The following is an 8,464-nucleotide window of genomic DNA, read 5'->3' as shown; positions in this document are numbered from 1 at the left end:
TTATAACAAACTTTTTTTATTTTATGATCATATAATTTTTATTTTTCTACTTAAGAACTTTCTGACTAATTTTTCTATACATAGAAAGAAACATTAAGGTCTTTAATCAAAAAAATCAGTAAGATTTTATTAATTTCCTAATTTTAGAAATTTGAAAACAAAAAATTGCAGTTTACAGGTTTATATAAAATAGTTTTTATAGAAAACCTTGACTACATGTTAAAAGGAAATATTTTTTATAGAAACTAACTCTTTTTACTATTTAGTTTTCTTAAAAGTTTCATTCTAGAGCAGGGGTTGGAAGCCTTTTGTAACTTGGGGGCCACACTAGTAAGAAAAAAGTATTTGAGGGCTGCAATTATTATAAAATAAATGTAACAATCAGTATTAAAATACTAATTTAAACCATAAATATGATAGGAAAAGGACAGAATATTTGTAGAATTAACAGCCTAATTGTAAGTTTGTACCACAAAATGTTTTATTTTTATGTTTTTATAAAAGTATGTTTTTAGCTAAAAAGTACCTTGCGGGCCGCAGATTTTAGCTTTGAGGGCCGTGATTGGCCAGCAAAGTTTGCCAACCCCTGTTCTAGAGCAAACATTACTAATAGTAAAACATGTTAGAACAATCTTTTGTGTCTTTAAATTACTAAGCATAATTATGTGTTTCAAAACACTTAAATGTTGTAGATGTACCATGAGATATTTGCAGTAAATCTTGAAATAAATATTTTAAAAAAGAAATGGAAAAATAAATTCTAAATTTCTAAAAGTTTTATGCTTTTTCAAATAACAAATTTTAAAAAAACATCTTTGTTTGTATAAGTTTCGAAAATATTTTAAAACAACAATTTACAAAATTCAGTCATCCTTAAGTGATTTTGGGATTTAATTGCTTTCATAAGAACTTTTAACCAAAATTTTCAGTTTAATTAAAATTTTGTTTACATAACTGTTCACTTTACTAACCATGTTTACTTAGAAACTCATTTACCTAATATATTCAAGTAATGTAATGCAATTAAGTTATTTAAAGTTTAAAAAATATTTTGTAGACTTATCCCTAACCCAAACATTTTCATACATATCAAACCACATGTTTTTAGTAACTAAAAATTAAAGTTAAAACTAAATGTACAAGAAAACTAAATTAATAAATTATATATCTACCAATTATATAACAAAATTAAAAATTAAAAGATAACAGTACAATTATCAATTATATAAGTTTTTATAAACTGTTAAAAGAAAAAATATAAATAACTAGTCAAAAATTCTTAGTGTGTGGGTAATACCGGTTTAGTTAGTTGTTTGTTCAAAATTGGATTATGACGTTTAATTAAAATAGCTTTGCTAATCATATGTTTAATTTAATTTTATTTAAGCATCAAAAAGTCTTGGTAAATAAATTAATCGAACACAATGTTTTAAAGTTTATAAACTTTTATAAACAAACATCTTTAACTTGTACTTAAGGGTAACCCTAAAATTTAGCAAAAACATATGTAATAAATAATTTACATTTATACTTTGTAAAAACTTTGCATCAATTTTGCCAAAGCCATAGGAAGAAAGTCAATTTTTATTTTGAACATACTTAAAGATCTTTAATTTAGCTAGAAGTTGCTTTTTACCATTTTTCTATATTCAAACTAGTTTTTGATATATGAGAACAAATAGGAGAGCTCAATAGGTTCCTCAAGGGAGGACCAAAATTAATAGACAATAAATACTCATTAAAAATTTATCTTTTCCTACAATTTTCAAGCTGTTGTTGTGAAACTTTCTTACATTAATCTTAAGTAAATAAAAAACATTTATTTTGTAACTTTTTTTAAAGTCTTGCATTAGTAAAAAGTGATTATTTTATTTATTTTTGTCTGAATCTATTTTTTATTCATGTTAATTGTTACAATAATAGTTTTAAGATTAATGCAAAGAGCATTTCCTGAAAACTTTAGGTTAATTAATCAAAAATGAAGGAAAAGATAGACTTTTAGTATTTTTCCAAAATTCAGAGAAAGTCAGCAATGATAAATATTTCCACCATACATTTGTATAAAAATTTTTTACACAACTGAAAATATCTCAATACTTATAAAATAATTTTTATTCTTTCAAAAGTATGTAATAGCGTAAAATTTGGGCTTTTGTATAAGGTCTAAAACTAATTTATCTGAAGATACAATTTTAAAACCCCCTATGGCATTATTTAATTAATTACTTATTATATTTTAGGGGTAGGGAGTACAGCATATTTTTTGGTCATATTGTAATATCTATTCAATTCCATATGATTTGGATGTGTTTTTGCTTGATTAAGAAGCATCTTAAAAAAATAAATTCAAAAAAAAGTATGCTTGCAGCCCAAAAAAACTAATTTCAACTTCAAAATTCACATACTTTTTGATTTGTTGACTTAAACAGTAATAAAACCACTTATACATGTCCTAGACTTATAATTTATGTTTTAAATGAAAGCTTATACTTATTGACATATATTTAAAGACATATCACCTGCTTTTGATGAATTATTTTGTCATAATCACCCTAGATGTGCAATATTTGAATGTAAAATGTAGGGGTAGGGAATACAGCACATTTTTTTTGGTCATATTGTAAACTTAAAATTAGTAAATATGACTCGGATGTGTTTTTTCTTAGTTAAAAAACCAAGAAAAATATATAATTTTGCAAAAAAAAAATTGCTGCCCAAAAAACTGATTTCAACCCCAAAAATCACATATTTTACAGCTTTTGGGCAGCAACTTTTTTTTTTGCAAAATTATATTTTTCCCCCTATGGCCTTAAAAAAAGAACTTTATAAAATCTCAATTAATTAGAAAAATAGTTTTAAAAATACAAACTAGCCTGAGATAAAAAAAATGTAGTTTTATAAGTCCTTGTGTTATTATTTTAGTAGTTTTGGGTACTTATGCTTTACTTATGGAATATGTATTCAGTTTTAGACTATTGTTAATTTTTCTTAACAATTATTTTAAAAACTAAATCGAACTCATGCTAGGTTTTGGTCGCCCAGGCTGTTTTATCAGAACAATCTGTGGAACTTTGAACAAAAGTTCTGAAATCCTGAATTTTGATATGAGGAAATTTATATTAAATGATAAATATTCTTTATATACCGTTAAAAAACTGAAAATAAGAATTTTCTCAAAACAATAATTTTATGCAATTAAAAAACTCTTCACCTTCATTTTAATTTCTTCTCAAAAATACAGTAAAACTAATGCTATAAAACCTCAAGCAAATTATAAAAAAACCAGTGGCCACCCTATAAATAAATTTATTATTTGTACAAAAGTTGTGGTTTTATGTGAAATAGTTTTTAAGTGTTATGTTTGCTACAGAGTGTTCCTACAAACTGATCCTTTAATAGTTAGGGCTAAGTTATTATTTAAAAAATATTTATCAGTTTAAAATAATTATTTTAAGTTTCATTTTCAACATTTTTACAATGTAAGTGTTTGAAAAAGAAATCATAACTAGAGAAGTAATTCAAGTAGTATACTGAGGTGTCCTGGACAAGATATTAAAAGGTTTCCATGAGGTGTGACTCTACAACCAAAAGGTTTTTTGGGCACCAGGTCTTAGGACCAAATATTTTGAGCACTTTTTTTTATTCAATAAACTATAAAAAGGTGTCCCTTAAAACCCTTAACTAAATTTTAATTTCTTATAAAAATTCTGTGTTTAAGGCTTAAACAACCCTTGTAGTTTAGAGATATTAGAAATAACTGAATGCAAAATTTCAATCTTTTAAATATATATACTCAGCTATTAATTTAGTAGCTATATTTTTATCATATAAATTATTTTATTGCTAATATTTAAAACAAAAAAAAAAGTACAGATTAAATAATAAATAACCAAAAAAGTAACTATATAAATATAAGTTGTTTGGGGATTGCTTGTAACTCCCTTTGATATTAAAATAGTTTATTTTTTATTTTAGTTTTATTTCATTTTTCTACTCTAATCTCTGCAATACAATGTTAAGTAATTTTAATAAAGTTCCAACTTATACAAGGCAAACGTTTATGGGTATAAGTTTTAACAATTCATTTTCATTTGGTTTTCAAATTCTTAGGTTTCAGAATCTTTACATTTCAATTATTTTTTAATTCTTAAATAGTTTTTTCTGTTTATATTTTTGTGATTGATCTAAAACTATAAAATATTATATGTTCACATTTTGAAAATTATCTTTGCAAAGTAAATACTCAGCTTTTTTATACAAATTGTTGTTTTAGAAACTATATACATATATGATATAGATATATACTACAATATTTGAGCAAAGTATATTTCCTAAAAATTTTATTACTTATTTTGTTTACACAAAAGTATTATTTCCTTAGTTTATTGTGAAAACATATTTGTTTTTTTTTAGAAGCTACAAAATGAAATAAATATATAAGTATTAGGTGATTTTATTAGAAATTACAATTAACTTTAATTACTGGGTATTAAAGAACTTGAATAGGTAATCCAATGCATTTTTTTAATTTAGTATTTTAAAAATACTTCCTTTTAACTTAAACATTTTAAAATTAACTCTGCAATCTTAAAATAATAAATTTAACTAAAATATATTTACAAGATTTTTAAAACATGACGTAGATTTCGTAACATCTTAAAGATTTTTCCATAATTAACTATAACTTACATCTTAAAATTGGAACGTCATACCAAAACAAAAGTTCTTGAATGGAAGCCATTTAACAAATAGTACACTTTATCCACTAAGTTTTTATAATGAAGAGCTAAGATAAGTCAACGCCCGAAAACTTGTTTGTGCTTAATGAAATTTATTAAAACTTTTTGTTTTAATTTAAAGAGCATGAACATATAGAGTGTAAATTTTTTATTTAATTTTAATTGTAGCTCAATTAAATTTTGATTAAGTTGAGTATGAAGACCGAGAGGTCTTTTTACGTATCACAGTACTTGAACCAAAAAAAGTTGAAATTTTTCGCTTTTATTCAATATATAAATGTAAAAAAATTATCAAACTGCTATGAAAACATTAAAAAAACCTTATTTTATAAATATTTTTTTGTCAATTAAGAGGAACCTTTAGTTGTGTGTAGTTAAGCACAAGTGCTTTTATCAATATACTTATACTTAAACATTATAAAAATGGAAACTAACCATTTAATTTGTTTGCCGATTTCAAATGGAAAAAATCCGACTTTGTCAAAAAATTAAAAAATAAGACTCTAAGTTTTTTATTTTGCAAGAAATATAAAACTTACTCATTCATTAAAACATAGACAAAAATATAATGTTGCATATGTATTTTGTCATTGTTTATTTATAAACTAAGGGAGAAAACTAAATGCAAATCAACTATAAGAACACAACGTATATAACTTATAATTGTACAAAATAAAATAGTAATGCAAGACATAACAGGTAAAAACATAAAAATCACTAGTTTATTTTACTTACTTCTTCTTCAACTTCAAACACGACCAAACATGCGGGTACAGAACGTTCCGCATTGAAATAGCTACCGTTTAACGGGAACGTTTCAAAAAAGCTTCCTCTGCAATCTTCACTGATCTTCACTGGTCAATTTAGTCTTTCGCTTCAATATCGAACGCTTTTTTACACAATTGCGAAAAACACAAAAGACAGCTTTTTGACTTTATAGTCTGTTTTGCAGTAGCTTAAACCTGCGGAAATCTGTCGTTGGGATGTAGTGCGGCTAAGACCCAGTTCTATGCCGTTTTGCAATTGTTCTTTGGTTACTTCATGAGTGAATCCCGACCGTTCGTTTACAAAAATGTAACTGAATTTCTTTATGATTCCTTCTTCCTGAGCAAAGAATGAACTGTATTTAGAAGCATAACTAACACTGTTTGTATGGTAGACACCACACCCGTACGATCCCTTTTCTGAAAGTTTGAATCTTGTTTTCAAGATACCTTTTACGTTGGGTGCTTTGGTTCCATGAAGCAAAAGAACTTTAGAGCAATCAGAAGCACTTGATTTCGTTAAAACATTGTCATTTGAAACGACTCTGTATATTTTCAAATTTACACTTGTTTTGTTTCGTAAAGATTTAATAACCGAGGGCAAATATATATTTTGTTTGTCATCATTTGAAGTAATCGCTGTTTCTAAAACTTTGTAATCAAAATCTTTACTGTCTAAAGATTCCAATTTGTATTTAGAATCAGGTATGACAAACTTTTTAAAGCTCACAACGTCATAGATAAAAAGTTTTCAATTTCTTCAGCAATGTCACTAACATCATCTCTCTCTGTTTCCTTTTTTATTTTTTCTTCTTCCTTTCCTATAAACTCATAGGAAAATCTTTGTAGTTCGGATGAGTTATTGAAAATTCTTGCACTTTATTTTTAGTAGACTAAATGTTTTCTGCTAGTGACTATTTGTTATCCACCTTACAAATTATGCTGTAAACCATCCAAAGTTAAATTTTTACCTTAATATAAAATAATCATTTAAACCTTATTGTAAAGTATTTAGAATATGAGTAAAAATTAATTTAAAACTGTTTTTTTAGGTTGTAAAATTTTCTATTTAGGGATAATCTGTGCTACTATGGGTTTTTAATAGTAAGGGAAGATAAAAACCAAGAAAAAAAAATTATTGAATGGTTGATTTATAAGAAAATTGGGCAACTGTTTTTTAATTTTTACCCAAAATAGCTATTACCGAAATGACTTTGCGAAATCCTGCTTCAAAATCATATGAAATGTAATAAAAATACAAAGTGGTTCTTTGGATGGACAGTTTCAGAAGTTAGATAGCTGTAGGCTAAAAAAGGGGCCATAGAGGGTTATAATTTTAAACTAACACTAGATATTTTTGAGCTGGTGTTGAAGAAAAAAATAAAAGTCTCATGGTAGTTTTTATAGAAATCTACTTGAAGGGGTCATTGCTTTTTCAGTTTTATTTCAAGGGGGCTTATGAAAAAGTTAGAGAAACTCTGATTATCACATTTTATATGTGATTTATTTGTTATCATCAAGAGTTTAACTAAAGGTATTCATTCAATCTACAGATAAAAACTTAAGAAAATATTTTGCAACATATATACAGAAATATTATTGTTTGAACAAAAACATTAGTTAAAACTATGTCAAACAACTTTCTAGTTTATTTCTTAACTGTCTAGTTTAGTGAATACTAAAAATGACGCTAAAATATTTGGTCAAGTATCTGCAGGAATTATGTGAAATATAACAATCAATCAATAAAAATTAAACTTTTGCACAATAAATTTTAAAACGTTATAAATCAACAAAAGTTAAACTTTCGCACAATAAACTATCAAGCAAACTTTTACTAAGTTAGATATTTACTATTACTTATGTTTAATTTTTAAACTTTGCAAACACACTTTGATAAAAGTAAAAGATGATTTCATAATAGAAAATGTATATTTTTAATGATAAAAATGTAGTTTTGTTTAAATACTTCATTGAAATTTAAAACTAAATGTAACCTTTAGAAAACACTGTTGAATAAAACAATATTAATCAACAGTATATTGCTTTTGTATAATCTCTTTAGAAGATACTACTTTGTAAATTATTATTTTTTTTTCAAGCAAATTTATTGTAGTTTATTTTAATATAAATTTTCAAACATAAGCCTTTTTATGTTAAAACCACTCTACTAACTTAAAGTTTGTTTGTAAAACTTTTACTTGCAACTCGTTTAAATAAGAATAACTAAAACTGTAATTGAAAGTAATTGTAAAACTAAAACAAGTCTTTGTCTGAATTTATAGTTTTTTTTTATATAACTGTGGTACTTAATTTATAAATATAAAGAAATCAAAATATCAAATAAAAGTCTAGATTTGAACGCAAAATAAAATGATGTTAAGTACGAAGTATTTAAAAATTTGTAATATTTTTATTGTATTCTTGCATATACTTATTAATAATATAACAATAAATACTTTACCTTATTATTTAAGAATCATTTAAGAGTCTAAGAGTTTTTATACTAAGACATAATTAAAGAAATTATAAGTAAAGCTCACAGTTTAAATACAGTTTCTTTTTGTTTATAGTCTATAAATTACTTAACATTTTTTTAGTTCAAAAAAATTGTAAATTTAACGTATATAGATTTTTTTTAACGTGTAACTTAAAAACCTAGAAAATTATTAAAATTAATAACGTTTATTTTTGTCTATAGTTTAAAACCAGAAACTTGAAATAAAATTAAAGTCAACGGAGTTAAAAAAACTTAAATTACCAAACTTTGACTGTTAAAGATATTTTAAAATATATAACTAAAACGTTGATAAACGTAGTGTAGTTAAAGTACTGTAATTAACATCATCTGTGATCGTAATTTTCCAGTAATGTCTATAAGAGCATTACCTTTACAAAAAAGACGTTATTATTTAATTAAAATTTATAAACAATGAGTTTGAAACAAAACTTTGGCTAATT

This window comes from Thalia democratica, chromosome 4 (genome assembly GCF_965202585.1).
Source record: "Thalia democratica chromosome 4, ktThaDemo2.hap1.1, whole genome shotgun sequence".
In the NCBI taxonomy this organism is placed as follows: Eukaryota; Metazoa; Chordata; class Thaliacea; order Salpida; family Salpidae; genus Thalia; species Thalia democratica.
Note: the sequence above shows the minus strand (reverse complement) of the source record.